The sequence below is a fragment of the Triturus cristatus genome, chromosome 3_1 (assembly GCF_964204655.1).
Source record: "Triturus cristatus chromosome 3_1, aTriCri1.1, whole genome shotgun sequence".
Lineage (NCBI taxonomy): Eukaryota > Metazoa > Chordata > Amphibia > Caudata > Salamandridae > Triturus > Triturus cristatus.
In genome coordinates this window covers 1,164,326,799-1,164,344,415 of record NC_140583.1, presented here as the reverse complement: position 1 = coordinate 1,164,344,415, position 17,617 = coordinate 1,164,326,799, and the positions used below count along the sequence as shown (strand labels likewise).

Sequence of the window (17,617 nt, the reverse complement as noted above, 5' to 3'; positions counted from 1 at the left end):
ATGCAGTAGTTAGTGAAAAATAAGAGACTATCTAGTATATATGTGTATATTATCTGGAACAGCCAATGACGTCCGGAGAGGTTGGTGGGTGCATGTGAATCTACAATACATGCAACAAATAGATGTTTACAAGTTAAGTAACATAATACATTTGTTGCATGAGTGGCTGTAGATATACATGCGGTGCATAGACTGTTAAGTAGTTCTCCCTACGCACTGGCTTGTCAGTGGGTGTTGCAGAAGTTTGGAATAACGTTCTTAGTACAGCTTGTCCAACACTTGCCTGTTGGTGTGCAACAACATCCACCCAGTAGTGTTTGGTAAATGTGTATGGAGTTGCCGAAGTAGCTGCTTTACAAATGTCAGCTACAGGAATGCTCCCAACGAAAGCCATGGAAGCACCCTTCTTCCTAGCAGAATGTGCTTGTGGAGAAACTGGTAGGGGACTCTTTGTTTGGCATAGAAAATGTGAGTGCATCTGACTATCCATCTAACAACACCTGCTTTAGATATAGCATAACCCTGCCTGGGTTTAGAGAAAGCTCTGAATAGTTGCATTTCCTAAATTATTTGGTTCTGTCAATAAAGTATAGTAATGCTGTTTTAACATCTAAGGTGTGAAGTGCCCTTTCAGCTACCACAGTCCTTTGGGGCAACTTGCTGGTGTGACGAGCAGTGTGCGACCAACTTGTGTTCAAATTATTACGGCTCCCGTGAGCTAACGGGCTGACGAGCCCTGGTTCTGCACCTGCGCGCCATGAGAGGTATTTGACCTGTTTTAATTACATTTTGGCAGTCCACTCGGCACCCCGTTACACTGTCCTGCTCCCTGCTGACGAGAGGCAACTACCTCGAAACACGTGTCCAGGGATGGCTAAATGCAACACATACTGTTTTCTTTTTACACATCGTGGCATAGGCGTACCCGCCGTCGCCACTACATTCACCACAGTCCTTTGGGGCAACTTGCTGGTGTGACGAGCAGTGTGCGACCAACTTGTGTTCAAATTATTACGGCTCCCGTGAGCTAACGGGCTGACGAGCCCTGGTTCTGCACCTGCGCGCCATGAGAGGTATTTGACCTGTTTTAATTACATTTTGGCAGTCCACTCGGCACCCCGTTACACTGTCCTGCTCCCTGCTGACGAGAGGCAAATACCTCGAAACACGTGTCCAGGGATGGCTAAATGCAACACATACTGTTTTCTTTTTACACATCATGGCATAGACGTACCCGCCGTCGCCACTACATTCACCACAGTCCTTTGGGTCAACTTGCTGGTGTGACGAGCAGTGTGCGACCAACTTGTGTTCAAAATCCTAGCAGAGGGGGGAGGAGCCTAGCGCGCAACCAAGATGGCCGCGTAGGTGCGAGGCTCCCGAGGACCTCCGTGACCTCCTACATAAATCCTGAAAATATCCTGTCCTAGATGAGGGGACTGTGTTGGTGAACCCGAGCTGAGGTGTCACCCGTTTTCCGCTTCCAAATTGGACCTCGGACACCGGCGGGAGCACCGATCGAGGTTTGCGGCCTTCTCCACGCCGGGCCCCCGGATTGGAGTTGTGGGGCGATCCGGAGCCAAAGTGAACAACAGCGGCGGGCAGGGCCAGCCGACTCGCGTACCCCGCACTTTCACTTTCGCTTTTGCACCCTCCTTGCTGCCTCGGCGAGGTTGGGTTGCGGGGCACTGTGAGGTGGTGTGGCCTCATTGGGGTAACCTGCCGGCCCGCCGGCTGTGATCCACCCCGCGGACCTGTGGTTGCCCCCCCCCGGAGCCCGTGAACCGGCTTGTCTGCCCTTTCCGACGTGATTGGCACGATTGGGGGACTGGAACCATGTCCACAAAACAAGATGGCGACCGGGCAAAGGTGAAATCGACCCGACGTGGCGCAGTCCATCAGTCTAACAGCATGGACCGCTACACCCTCCAGAAGGGATCTCCCGAGGTGCCGCGTAGGTCCCCTGAGGGCCCGACTGATGCTCCTGCTCTGCCCGCGGATCTGACCCTTCGGGATGTCATGGGCGCTATCGCCGAGATGAAGGCCTCGGTGGACCAGCGTTTTGACACACTGGCGCAGAAGATTGACTCGGTCCTCGTGGATGTCGGCCTGGTGAGGGCCGATCTATCTAAGACCAACGACCGGGTCGATTCTTTGGCCCACACCACATCGGGCCTCACGACGGATGTGGCGGCCCTCCAAAAGGAGGTGCGCCGGCTTGGCCAGGCGAGTGCGCTGATGGATCGTCGCCTGGAGGATTCCGAGGGTCGGGCCCGAAGGAACAATGTCCGCATCATCGGGGTGCCGGAGGGACGTGAGGAGGCGGCGGCGGACCTATTTGTGGAGGACTTGATTCTCACCCATCTCCAGCCCCGGGGGCTGAGTAAATTCTTCGCGGTGGAACAGGCCCACAGGGTTCCCGGGGGAAGGCCTAAGGCCGGAGCCCCTCCGAGGCCTCTCATTGCCCGGATCTTCAACTTTCGGGACAGAGACGCTATCCTGCAAACTTCCAGACTACAAGGACCGGTCAGACTCGACAATATGGACGTAAACTTCTATCCTGATTTCACCCCAGCGGTCCAAAAGCAGAGACTGAGCTTTCTCGGAGTCAAACGTCGCCTACGGGACCTAAACATCAAGTATGCGATGCTTTTCCCAGCTAAGTTGCGGGTGGAGGTGGATGGCCGCACGCACTTTTTTGATCGTCCCGAAGCGGCCGGGGACTGGCTGGATACTTTGTCCGGGGATCGGGGTCGGGGGGGTGGGGGGGGCGCGGTTGGAGGAGAGGGCTCGCCGGATCAGGACTGAGGGACTAATATTAGGCCTCGCTCTGGACAAAATTGATGTCACTTTTGACTGTTCGTCTGTTCGAGTAAGTTCCCCTCCTGTGGAGGTCGTATGGGGTCTCTTGGGGGTTCTCCCTCCTCCTCTGGGGGACTAGTTAGTTTAACCATTTATGGGGCGACAGGCACACTGCACTTTGGGGGGGCTGTTTGGGCTCATGCAGGGGTGCAGGGAGGGGGGAGTTCTGTTGGGATGGGTGGGTTGGGGTGGGGTGTTGTTTGTTTTTACCACAAGGCAAACCCTTTATTGTATTGGTATTAAGGTGCTTTCGGGGGGACGAATGATGGCTTCTGTTTGTGATGGGGGGTAGGGACCTGACTTTGTTGTCTTGGAACGTTAATGGACTGGGGGATAGGATCAAACGAGGTGTGGTCCTGCAGTATCTGAAACGAATCTCACCCGATGTAGTCTTTCTGCAGGAGACACACCTTATTGGTAATTCTTTTTGTGCCATGAATAGGCGTGGCTACCGTTTGGTGGCCCACTCGGGCTTCACGTCGGGCTCACGGGGTGTGGGCATTATGGTGAAGAACTCGCTCCCGTTGGAAATAGACGAGGTGCGCCATGATGATAGGGGACGCTACACTGTCTTGGTGGGGAGAATGGAGGGCAAAGTGGTTGTGTTTGTATCAGTATACGTCCCACCGGGGCTACAGTCGACCACTTTTGCAGACCTGGGGCGCCTCCTCCTTGGCCTTCCGGGGGGGCTTCTGGTGGTTGGGGGGGGACTTCAATGCGGTGGTTTCTGGGACTGTGGATCGTCACCCCCCTAGGGACCTCCCCCGGGCACAGGCGTGGCTATCCGGCCTCTTGGATACACTGGGACTGGTGGACTGCTGGCGCTTAAAACATCCCACGCAGCTGCAGTACACTTTCCACTCGGGTGCCCATGGTACCTCTCACGGCTTGATTATGTCCTTGTCCCTGCGGCCTATGTTGGGAGGGTAGGAGAGGTGCGCCATTTGGCGCGGGGTATTTCAGATCACTCCCCGCTCCTGTTACACTTTGATGTCTTCCCAAGGGGTGAGGGCAGGGTAGCTCCAATCAATGCCTGGTACCTGCGCGACCCCACTATTCGCGCTGACTTGATTAAATCCTTGCAGCGATACTTTGATGAGAATGTGGGGTCCGTCCCTTCGGCTATCTCCCTGTGGGAAGCCTTCAAGACAGTTCTCAGAGGGGAAGCCCTGTCCCTTATCTCCCATTCCCGGAGGCGCGAGCGGGAGGAGGTGACCCGGGTGGAGGCCGAAATTGCCGAATTGGAGGGCGATCTAGAGGGTGGGGTGACAGATGCTGCATTACATGTCCTACAGCTTAAGCGGGCGGCCTACAGGGCCCTCGTTACGGAGGCGGCCAGGGGCCTCAGTAGAGAGCAACAGGGGCGATTGTATGATGTGGGTGATAAGGCTGGTAAACTGCTTGCGTGGTTGGATAAAAAGGAGAGAGCGAGTCGTGTGGTCCCGCTGATTGAGAGGATGGATGGTGTGAGTGTAACCGAGCCAGAAGACATTGTCTCTTGTTTCGCGGAGTATTTCCGCGAGGTGTATTCCCCGGTTTCTCCCTGCTCGGAGGAGGATTCCCACGCCCTGCTTAGGGATATCGCGCTGCCTTCCCTCTCGGAGGTGGACAGGGTGTCGTTGGATGCCGCTCCCACCTCCGACGAAATTGCCCTTGCCATACGCTCGGTCGCCTCCGGCAAGGCCATGGGCCCGAACGGCATCCCTATCGAGTTGTATAAGTTGCGACCGGATGTATTGGCACCCCACCTCCGCGCGATGTTCCTGGCGGCCCACTCGCTGGGCTCCCTCCCGCTAGACCAGCGTCTAGCTACAATCGTGGTGATCCACAAGGAGGGGAGACCTCGAGACCGGGTTACATCCTATCGGCCTATCTCGCTCTTGAATGCGGAGCCCAAAATTCTCGCCAAGGTGCTGGCCAACCGGCTGGTCGGCGTGGTGGGCGATCTGGTCCACCAAGACCAGTCCGGCTTCATTCCCCATCGCAACACGGCCCTTAATCTGCGGCGCTTGCACGGGGTGCTCGCACGTGTCCCATTCGTGAGGGAGCCGGCCATATTGGCGTCCTTAGACGCCACCATGGCGTTTGACACGCTTGAGTGGCCATACATTTGGGCGATGCTGGCGAAGTTTGGATTTGGCCCGGGGTTCATCAGCTGGGTCAAATTGTTGTATTCGGGCCCATTGGCGCAGGTGGTGGTGAATGGAAGAGTATCGGCCCCATTCGAGCTGGGACGGGGCACGCGACAGGGCTGCCCCTTGTCGCCGCTCCTGTTTGCGCTGGCCTTGGAGCCCCTGGCGGAGTGGCTGCGGTGGCATCCTTCCATCCGTGGTCTCCGTTGGACCCCCGAGTACGAGGACCGCGTGTCCCTATACGCTGACGACATCCTTCTATACCTCGCCTCCCCACGTAAATCACTGATTGTCCTGGTTGATATTTTGCGCTCATTCGGCCGCAACTCAGGCCTAGTCATCAACTGGGCTAAATCATGTGTGTATGTGCTCTCCGGGGAGGCTCCCGTCCTCCCGCGGGGCTGTCCGATCCAGATTGCCTCTCAGGGGTTTAGGTACCTGGGTGTCTACATCACTCTAGACCCGGAGGCCCGCTACGAGCGGAACTTGCTTCCCCCCCTCCTGCGCTTGAAGGAGGACGTCGCGCGCTGGCGGCGCCTGCCGCTTTCGCCGCTCGGCCGGGCGGCGTTGTTTAAGATGATGTCATTGCCACGCTTCCTGTACGCTCTCCAGAACACTATGGACTTAGTCCCGGCGCGCTACTTCCGTGAGGTTGAGAGTCTACAGCGCCGCCTGTTCTGGGACGGGAGGCCGCGTATTGCCCTGGCGAAATTGACGCTCCCATGGTACGACGGGGGGATTGCCCTCCCGGATATTAAACGGTATTACTGGGCCTCCCAGCTAGCTGCAATTAACCATGGCCTCTACGGGCATGCCTTAAACCCGGCATTTGAAATGGACAAGATGCTACTGCCCGGTGGCGACTACAATCGAGCGCTCTACTCTGGCGCGCCCGACGCTCGCCTGACGGGACCTACGCGTGTCATGGTGCGAGTATGGCACGCGGCTAATGCAGCTATGGGGTGGAAGGACCGTTTGACCCGGGCGTCACCGTTGTACGCGTCTGAGAGGTTGGGCTCCCTGTGGACCTCGAAGGGCTTCGAGAAGTGGGACACGATAGGCATCAGTAAAGTGGGGGATTTCTGGACGAGGGGGGGATTTAAAACATTCGAGACGCTGCAGACGGAGTTTCAGCTGCAGGGCAGTGAATACTTTTGGTACTTGCAGGTCCGACATGCACTGGGCTCCGTCTTCCCAGACGTCGCCTCCATCCCGGAGTCTTCCCCCCTGGAGGATAGAGTGCTAGATGGCCACGTCCCAGACAGCACGATTTCACTTATTTACAAAAAACTGATCAATGACCGCTCGGGCTTGCTGACTGGCCTCCGAGAGGCTTGGGTCGCCGATGGGCTGGAGCTGGACGACGAGGACTGGATCTCCGCGGTGGCCTCTCCGAAGGAGGTGGCCATACCGGCTCGCCTTCGCTTCGTCCAGCTTAAGATACTCCACCGGGTCTACATGACGGGGCCAAGGCTTCTGCGTATGGGCTATGCTCAGGATGGGTTGTGTAAGCGTGGGTGCGGTGCTTTGGCGACCTTCCTGCATATTTTGTGGGAATGCCCGAAGGTGGAGCGATTCTGGCGTGGTGTGCACGAGGTCCTGCGAGTGGTTACGCGTGTCGCTCTGCTGCCTGAAGCGAGGAGATGCCTGTTGAATGTGTGGGAGCCAACTGACTACTCGGCTCCGCAGACGTGGTGGGTGACTCTGGGATATATGATAGCTAAGCGTGATATTGCTCAATTGTGGGGATCCCAGAAGCCCCCGGCGGTGTCGGCCTGGAAAGAACACATGGATTGGTGCATGTTTCGAGAAAAGGTGGTGTATGTGGCGAGGGGTAAGCCTGGGACATGGATGAAGGTATGGGGCCCCTGGAACGCCTACCGCGGGGGTATCTGCGCGCCACCATTGCTGCCTGCTGCTTCACCAGCCCCGTCCCCTTAGCTGACTCCTTCCCCCAGCCCCGGACACAGGGTTCCCCCAGTCCTTGCTCTGTTCCCCTTCCCCTCTTTCGACTCCTGTGGATAGTTGGGGTCCCCCATTCGGGGAGCACGCGCTGCTATTTCCGATTGCTGGTTGCCTTGTGGGTGTGGTTTTCTCGTTGTTTGTATAAAATGAAACCGTATTGTGGTGTCTGATTGATGTGGCCCACGACGTTGATACCTCCTGATTATGCTTCTCTGCAATGCCAAGTGTTTATGAACGTATGTCATATGCTCCTGTCATTCTTAGCGGCCGGCCGGAAGGTTGTAGGCCCATACTTGTATATTCTTGAGATTTGTAATAAACGGTTTCAAAAAAAAAAAAAAAAAAAATCCTAGCAGAATGTGCTTGTGGAGAAACTGGTAGGGGACTCTTTGTTTGGCATAGAAAATGTGAGTGCATCTGACTATCCATCTAACAACACCTGCTTTAGATATAGCATAACCCTGCCTGGGTTTAGAGAAAGCTCTGAATAGTTGCATTTCCTAAATTATTTGGTTCTGTCAATAAAGTATAGTAATGCTGTTTTAACATCTAAGGTGTAAAGTGCCCTTTCAGCTACTGATCCTGGATTGGGAAAGAAAACTGGCAGCTCAATAGTTTGACTGAGATGGAAAAACAAAAAATTTGGTAAACGTTCTGGGTTGGGTCTTAAGCCAACCCTGTCTGTATGCATTTGGAAGAACGGCTCTTCTAAGGTGAACGCCTGTATTTCACTAACTCTTCACAAAGAAGTGACTGAAACTAAGAACACCACTTTTCATGAAAGGTATTGAAGCAGGCAGGAATGTAAGGATTCAAAAAGGGGTCCCATGAGTCTAGTTAGTATCACATTTAGATTCTATACTGGGGCTTGTGGTGTTCTTGGAGGTATTATAATTTTCAGACCTTCCATGAATGGTTTGACAACAGGTATTTTAAACAATGAATGATGTTCCCTGTTTTTGCCGGTAAGCAGCATTGGCTGTAAGATGAAGATATGAATGTGTAAGCTGTACCTGACCATTCCAGATGTAGTAAGTAGCATAACAGGTTTAGAACTGTAGGGGTTCATAAGATCAATGTGTCGTGTCATAAGCAACAAGCAAACCTTTTCCATTTGGCTGCATAGCATGTTCTACTGGTAAGTCATCTTTGAAGAATGTCCATACATTCCGATGGCAATTTTAGGTACACAAACTCTAGGCCTTCAAGAGCCATATGGGTAGATTGAGCTGCTTTGAATCCGGGTACCTGATTGTGCCATGGTTTTGTGTGAGAAGATCCTGCCGCTTGGGGAGCGTCCGGTGAGGGACGACCAACAATTCGAGCAATGTGGTGTACCATGGTAGCCGTGCCCATGTTGGAGCCACCAGAATTAGAATGAGAGCAGTTTGTCTGAGCTTTCTCACCAAATTTGGAATTAGTGAGAGAGGCGGAAAAGTGCAGGCAATTATTCCTGACCAATTCTGCCACAGTGCATTGCCTAGTGCCTGTGTGTGATGATACCTGGAGGTGAAGTGTTGACATTCTGCGTCCTCCACTATTGGAAACCGATCTAACTTTGTTGTGGTCCACAGTTGAAAGTATTGATCGAGGACTTTTGGGTGGAGTCCCCACTTGCGAACTTGTAGCTGCGTCCTGCTTAGGAGGTCCGCAAAGATGTTATTTACTCCTGGCAGATGTTCTGCAGGAGGTGAATATTATGTTGTAATGCCCATTTACATATGTTCTGCACTAACTTAGACAACATTGGAGAATAGGAGCCTCCCTGTTTTTTGATGTAATGCGTAGGTGTCATATTGTCTGTTTTATAAGGACAACCTTGCGATGAATGTATGATAGGAAGGCCTTCAACACCAGTAGAATTGCAAAGAGCTCTAGATTACTGATGTGATGAGCTCTTTGTCGAACAGTTCATAGTCCTTGTACTGTCATTTCCGACATATGCGTTCCCCAGCCTGTAAGTGAAGCTTCAGTGGTAATGGTCACTTGCGGAAGCCGGTCCTTGAAACCCCTTCCCTGCAGTAGATTGTTGCTGTTCCACCACTGCGGGGAATGATGAACTGTGGGCTGGATTAACACTAGATGCTCCAGACTGCCCTCTGTCTGTGACCATTGTGATGCTAAACACTCCTTTAAGGGGCGCATATGTACTTTTGCATCGGGTACAACAGCTATGCAAGAACCCATCATGCCTAGGAGGTGCATTACCATCCTGACTGGCAGGCGATGATGTGGCTAAAAAAGAGGTAGTTGGTTCTGGAAATTCAGAACTCTCTGGGATTGGGGTAAGCTTAGGCTGGCACAGTGTTCAGAATTACATCCAAGTAGGGTTGGATTTGGAGTGGCTCCAGATGGGACTTCATCACATATTATGAAGCCCAATGTATGGGGCAGATATACTGTGCACATTTGACTCTGTTTGCACTCTTTATCAGCCAATCATCTAAATAAGGGAACACATGTATACCCTGCCTTCTCAAGTGCACTGCTACTACTGCCAGACATTTTGTGAAAATCCTCAGTGCTGTTGTAAATCCAAAGGGTAATACTATGAATTGAGAATGGCGACCACTTACCACAAACCTCAGCTACTCGTGGTTAGCTGGGGGAATGTGAACGTGGAAATAGGCATCTTTGAGGTTAAGGGCTATAATTAACTCGCCTTCCAGCAAAAGTGGGATTAAATTCTGAAGGGTCACCATTTGAAAATGTTCTGATCAGATGTATCAGAGGAGCAGCGTCAGGTCTAGAACAGGCCACAACCATACGTCCTTCTTTGGGATTAAGAAGTAATGTGAATATACCCCTCTGCCCTGATATTTTCTTGGAACTGGTTCGATGGCCTGTTTGGTAAGAAGGCCTTTTACTTCTGCCTTCAGAAGATATAACTGTTGAGGCCTGAGGATGTGTCTGCATGGAAGAATGTTTGGTGGTGATATGAATTCCAGAAAGTAACTGTGCTGTACTATTGACAGTACCCACTGGTCGGACGTGATGTCTGTCCTCTATGCTTGGAACCTTGGAAATCTCTCCCTGACAGGTATTAGGTGGTCGGGGGAGACACACAGGGAGTCATTGCTTGGTGTTGGAAACAGTGCTTTAGTTTGCGTGCCTCTACCTTTCCCCTGTTCCCATTTTCTCTGTATAAACACGTACCAAACGCTTTTCCTTCCTGTTGGTGGTAGGCCTGCTGCTGTCTCTGGTAAGATTGTCCCTGGTTTGTGATGGATACTTTGCCCCCACCCCATCCCTGTTGCCTCTGAAAAAATTCCTTGAAGTTGTTGTCTGCAGCGCACCCATTGCTTTTGCTGTATGTGTTTAATCTTTTCTAACATCTCATTGAACTTGGAGGCAAAGGGATGTTCTCCATCAGATGATTCAAAAAGTGTTTTTGCACCTCAGGCTTGATTCCAGAAATACGCAGGTAATACATGTCTGTGTATTAAGATAGCAGAATTGATGCCTCTTGCTTAAGTGTCAGCCGCATCAAATGCACATCTAACTGTTTACCTTCTGCTTGCAATTCTTACCCTTTCTTCCTATATTCATCTGGGAGGTGCTGGAGGACATCTTCCATCTCATCCCATTGTGCCCAATTGTATCTGGAGAGGACACCTACAGAATTGACAATGCACCAAAAGCTGGCATTAGCTACAGCCACCCTTTTCCCTCCAGTGGCTTAGAAGTTGTTTATATAATGAAAGAACTGTTCCGATTGCACTGTGTCAAATGTGCAAATCTGATACAATGGTGTGTCTAGAAGCCTAGGGCGGTCTCAAACCAGACAACATAAATGCAGGGGCATCACGTTCTATGTGCCGAACCTTGGTAAGAGTGTATGAATAACATGACATTAAAGCTTACTGAGAAATGAACTGTATGTGCAACTACTTCTCAGTAAATTATTGCGTAAGTGTAAAGCATGTAAAAAGTGAATTATTTTAAAAGCAGCCAAGCTAAATTGTGAAACTAAAACAGAGACTTAGAGCAGGCCCTAAGATAACCTCAAGGCAGTAGGATTCGATGTGGAGTCACCTCAGCACCGTTGGTACCATATTACATGGTCATTCATCTAATGATATCAGATGGCAAGTACTGGAAGTCCCGCAAGCACCGCAGAGAGGATGGAATGTTGCCCTCATCGTACGGGAACTGGAATTCCAATGGATTATGCATTGTGATTCAATGGACAATGGTCTGAAGTCGAATGAAGAGTGGCGGGGACTTGTTTCTTTACTCCAGGATTGAGCTATGAACTCATGTGATTATCATGTACTTGATCATGTTTATGCTTCCTGATGTAATCGTTGCTCTCTGTGTGGTCTTTTATGGATTTACATAAACATCCATTTGTGGAAATGAGGCCTCAGGTATTGCTGTTCCACTTTGTGACTGCTTAAATAGATTGGAATTAGACCCTTTTGTTCCCCTTTGACCGCACCCCGGAGCAGCCTTTTATCTTTATCTTTTTTTTCCCCATTTCCATCTTTTTCCATTTCCATTTTAAGTTTAGTATAGCATTTCTACTGTACTACTCCAGGCCATCATTCAGGCCTAGTTCCATCCTTCAGTTCAAAATTAGGCATAGAATTGTTTTGGACCGTTCCTGGCCCCTATTTAGGAGTGGGTGTCTTCTTCCTTATTTTTGGGTCCTTTGCGATTGCTGGAAGCTTGTGCGTTCCAAGCCTCACTTTCATTTAGATTTGCGCACATTCATGCATCATTAGGACAGTGCCGGTTCTCACGCTGCACTGCTTTGTTGTGGCCTTTCTGGCTGCTGTCGGTGGGCTTGAGAGGAAAGGTACCGCTGGATGCGGTCTACAATTCTTGAGATGTGCCATCAGGGGCAATTTAATTTTTTAGGTCTCGCATGCGCTGGTCTGGCGAGACTTATTGAGAGGGCTCCAAAAAGTGCTACCAGGCCAGCCTAGAGCTACAGTACATGTGCGCGGGCGCGCGCGCCGCGGTTTACCGTGATTACTTTCACTTTCGTGGCCGCGCGGCCGCTTTGATGTTTGATCGCGATCGCGATCACTTTCACTTTCGGCCCCACCGCCGCTTTGCATAGCCAATAGGTCTCGCTTTTGGGACCTTAGAAGTATGTAGTTATGCAGCTGTTGCATGGCTAAACACTTATAAGGTCCCAAAGGCGAGACCTATTGGCTATGCCAATGCTTGTTTGATATGTCCCTGCACACAGCATTATGGTTTATGTCGTTTATTGTGCTTAACTTTATGATATCATTCACAGGTTCTTAATCTATCTTTTATACTCCATGGTGATATTGTGACACTTCCCTACGGTAGGGCTGGTGTCACATGTTTTGCACACTCCTTCCTCCATTGAAGGTGGCACATGATTCCACTGGTGCAAGGTAATATTAATTACATCTTTGCACCGCTTTTTGTTCCGGATCTTCTTAACCCTTCTTAATTCTGTTTATAAATACAAATGTTATTACAGATGCTCCCCCTCATTGTCCTGGTTCTGATGAGACCGGGCTATCAGTCTGGGTCGAAACGTCATTGATGCAATTAACAAACATTACACACCAAATAGCCTTCAGAGGGCTCATGGACTTCAATGCTGTTTAAAGATTTGTGAGTTGTTAGTTAAAAGAAAAACACGTGTATTTGTTGGATGCATATCGCCAAGGTTCTTAAGTTCACTGGGGACACTGTGCACTTGCTTTTATTTAAAATGATATTAATAAATTGTCTTATGCTATTTTCTTCTTTTGAGTGAACATAATGAAGATGATCATAATCCTTACAGTACAGATTTAAAAACATTTATTGTTGTGTGACATTGTACAACTTATACCCTATATACAAGTTGTAAATGATACCTATGGGTGCCACTGTTTAGTTGTGCTGTTATTTGGGCAGCAGATATTCCAGAAGTGGAAGCTTAAGAGGCGGGCAGATGCTGAGGGTCAGTTCCACCTCCTGACCCAATCAGGGGCCACGAGAATAGGCTGTGCTCTGTCCAGCTTGACTTTCTTCAGGACCTGTAGGATAAGCAAAATACATGGAAATGCATATAGGGGCTAAAATCTTGTGGAAGGACAACCCTAGAGATCCTCAAGTAGGAAACTTTAGATACAAAAGGCAGTACACTTGATATTCATGGTGGCAGTGAAAACATCTACCAAGGGCATGTCCAACCACACAAAAATACTCTGCACCACCTCGGGATGCAGACAGCACCTGTGATCTACAAGAAGACGCCAACTGAGATTGTTGACCCTGAAGTTGAGGAACCCTCAAGTTGACTCACAAGTCCAGGCACAGTCTCATGACATTCAGACAAAGAGCACAAGAACTCACTCTGCCCTGCTGGTTGCAGTACCACAAGGAGGTTGAGGTTGTGCTGTTTAACAGTACCTGAATAAACCTGCTATTGCTGGAAGAGAGAAATGCCTTAGGACCAGACTTTGGACAAGCATTTTTAAAAAAACGCTTGATCCAAAAAAGTAGGAACCCATTTTATCATTAAATTAAGCTGCAAGACCGCTCTTGCGATTGCTTCTCTTCTTATGGGCTTACAATAACTTTTCTGAACTTATCTGCTAAATCTCTGTACATTCCTTTTAGTGTTTGGATCAATATATTAACAATTTAGCTGATTTACACGGAAGTGCATCTAAGCTCTGATTGGTCACTGCAGTACATGAGTGGTGCTATATTTTCTTTCAGCGTTGACAGTCAGTATTTAAGTTCAATTAACTGCACTACATTTCAGACTTGTGGGAAAACGTTACTAAACAATCAAAGCTCACGTTTGGGAATAGAAAATCACACACATATGATCATGAACTATCTACTGAGGAGTCTTTTAGCTGTGCTCAGCCTGCAACCATAATGAAGGATATGAAAGACATATTACAGGATCTCAAGCATAACACCAAGGAAATTGACCACAAAATGGATGCGTTGACTCTGCGGTAGGATCAAAGGAGGGAACGCCTCGATGGGCAGGCCACCAGATCAATTGTTGTCAAACAGTGAGTCTTGGACTTAGAAGATAGGGCAAAATCCACTAATTTGAATCGAAAGGCTTGAGAATAAAATGTCAATTGTTGTTCAAAATGTGAAGATGTGGAGGTGTGCTCAAGACACAATAATATTTGCATGATGGGCATAACAAAATGCAAAGACATGTCGATTTAGAAGCTACTGTCTAACGTGTTCAGTAAGTAAAGCCTCTCACATTGCTTTGTTATCAAAAGGGCACATAGATTCCTTGATGAAAAACCACGACCCGGTGCTTCTGCATGAATCATTGTTGCCCTATTATTTAATTACAAGGACCGTGATTTCATTCTATGGATAGCCAGGAAACAGAAATCGTTTAAACATCAAGGGCCCAAAATAGCATTGTTTTCGATTACACACTGACTGTCTAGGAAGCTAGGAAAACTTTCATCGAGGCCAAGAAAAAGTTGAGGGCAGCAATCTTGAACTATGCCATGCTGTATCCTGAGATGTTGCATGTGGTTGCAGAGGGCTGCATGCATTTTTTCACCAAGGCTGTAGACGCCCTATGATTTAGCAAACAATTTATCAAAAACTAAATAATTACAATTTTTGAATCGGATGAAAGAGGCTTTATGTCTTCCATGGGTGATGCATAATAATCTCTACCTCTCTCAAATGTTTATGTTCAATGTAGACAAATGATTATCAGTTTAACTACTTTAATATGTCTAGATGGAAATGACCATAGCCTATTGTTTGTTGAAATGTCTGATGGGGCATGTGATGCAAATCTGCAGTCCTTTTCATTGGCTATACTGGTGAAAGTACTTTGCATTAGTTGTGATTGGCTCACGCCCCTAAGTATAATCACCTGTATTTCTTTTGAGATTTTTTTTTGTATTTGTTCAACAATTTAATGGTTGCTTCACAGTTGAGAGAAATGGTGTGAGTGGCAGGGGGCTTGAAGGGCAAGGCTGGGTGGGAAATATTGTTGTTTTTAAGGTTCTGGTGATCAGATATGCTAATTATTGTTGGCACTGTAATGCTGTTGATTTATACCATGAGGTACTGTTCTTCTATGCATCAATCACATCATCTTATATGATCTTAAGTGCTTGACTTGGAATATAAAGGGACTCAATTATCCTAAAAAGGCCAGTTTAGTACTGGTATATTTAGACTTTGGGTTAATGTTGCCTTACTTCAAGAGACCCATTTAGACTCAGGAGGTCGTCATGAGTTTGCTTCTCAGAGGGGCTCCTTCAGATATTTTCCATTATATGGTTTATATTCTAGGGGTATTGCTGTCCTAATCAGTAAATCAGTTCCATGTACTCCAATTGACATTCAGAAAGATAAAGCGGTAGCGTTTTTCAAGTAACTGGCCATCTATGTGAACAAAAATACATTCTAGTAAGCATAAATACACCAATGTGGAAGTACCACAGTTTCTCGAAGACCTAGACATACAGATGCAGAACTGTGGGGGTGCTATAGTTTTATGTGGCGGTGACTTTAATATGGGGGTCAAACCTGGGGTGGACAGATCATGCAGCTCACCTATGATATGCTCAAAGCAATTAAAATTCCTTAAATGTATACTAGATGAGTACCAACTGTCAGACATATGGCGAGTCGTAGGGGGGGATGAAATACTTTTTGCCTTTCAGTCCATGGTCCACGATAGTCATTCTAGGTTGGACTATAGGTTCCTTGGGGGTGAAAAGTTTATAAACAAGGGATGACTATTTCTGAACATTCTGGGTCCTATGTGATACATGACATCAGATTGGTAAAAGAGGGTGATATGTTGCAGTTCGAGATGACCTACGAGGCAAGGCTGTGTTCTGCTGACTAGTACAATTAACAAATTACAGTTGGAGTTCCAAGACTGGGAAGATAGAGAGGAGACCTATTTGGGCAAACGAGTAGACTTACACTATGCTGAAGGGGATAGACTGAGCAGAAACTTGGCACAAATATTTAAGAGTACAGAGAGACATACACTGACAATAATGTGTTTACAAACCACAGGGAGGCAGAGCGATGTCGAGAGATGAAATATTGAGAGAATTCACTGACATTATAAAGCATTATATACAGCCAAGACTGACAAGAGGCAAGATGAGATCATGGCATACCTTGATGAGGTTACACTTGCCTGGATTGAAAGTGAGCTCTGAAAATCATTACTAACCGCAACGGACACTAATAAAATCATTAGGGCTACGGATAGCTTCGAAAAGGGAAGACTCCGGGCTCTCATGGCCTAACGGACGACTTTTATAAATATTATTAAGACATCTAAATGTCACATCTACTGCAGGAATGTGCGGAATCTTTAGAGCTGGGTTGCCAACCCCTGACAATACGAGAGGCGATGATTAAATTTCTACCTAAACCAAGTCGAGATCTGTCTAGGTTTCAATTGTACCACTCTTTGTAGCTTCTCGTACTCCTTGAAAAGGAAGGATTTATATCTGCAAGGCCACATCTAATAATTTGAAAACATTATTTGGGATGCTTTAATAAATCCACCCAAATGTTATCAGAGTAAGAGCTTTTTTATATGCCGAAAAGGCCTTTGATTCTCTGGAGTGGCCCTTTCTTTTAACTGTGACTGAATGGATGGTTATAGGTAGAAATGTGCTAGAATTGGTACGGTTGATTTTTCAGAGCCGGTAGATAAAGTGTGCATTAATAATATGCTATCACAAGCTTTCACAATAGAGGTTTGTGACAGTGGTGTCCCCTCGCCCCCTTTTCTTTGCTCTGGCGCTTAAGCCCTTGGCTTCTAATCAGCAGCAGAAATTTGCCCATTGTGGTATATCGTTTCCCTCCAGATAGATACTATTGTCCCTCTATGCGGACTATGTCCTTTTATCTGTCAAAAACCCTACCACAAATCTGACCGCTGACTGACGAAATTGTACTCTTTAGCAGCGTCTCTGGGCCGACAAGCAACTGTGAAAAACAATCAGGTCCAAACTAGACTATCCCATGGTGGAGCCCAGACGCAGTTAAGTGTTTGGGTATTGGGGTGTCACATGATAAGGAGGTGATTAACCACAATAACTACGGCCCAGTAATGAAGAAATTGCATAACCAAATAGAAAGATTGATAAAACTTTCACTTTCATAGGCTGGGGGAGTGAAAGTTACAAAATGGTTGTTCTGCCTAATATTGATGTATTTGTTCAATAATTTACCCATCCCACTGAATATTTATGTGTTTTAATACTCTACAGTAGTTGTTGACTAGGTTGATATAAAAGAGGAAGCAACCTAGGATGTGCTAAGAGGTTACGACAAGATGACTGATACATACTGGTATGGGGTTTCCCGATATGACTAAGTATCATTTGGTCACCAAACACAGTTTGCTGCTTTTTGGTACACACCAGAGAAGATTCGCAATGGCATTGCTAATGGGTCCTCCTCTTCTGTCAAAGACAGGATCCGAGATGCAGCTTTTCTTAATGGCTCAGCAGAGTGCTGTGTACAAATGCAACCTACACAAAGCCACCCTAACGATTTTTGGGTACGTCTGCAATCCAATTTTGAGAGGCGAGAGTTAATTGAATGATTGATTCATGAGTCTTGTTATCAATGTCAAGTCTTTGAAGTATGTTTTATGATATCTATAAATTCAACACTATCATCATTAATATGATTAT

At 47.9% G+C, this 17,617-nt stretch overlaps 1 protein-coding gene across 9 annotated transcripts in view; it reads right to left on the bottom strand.

Moving 5' to 3' along the window:
• The window catches only part of SLC37A2 (solute carrier family 37 member 2), an 892,550-nt gene that overhangs the window by 111,087 nt on the left and 763,846 nt on the right, over nucleotides 1-17,617 (bottom strand). The window lies entirely within an intron of this gene.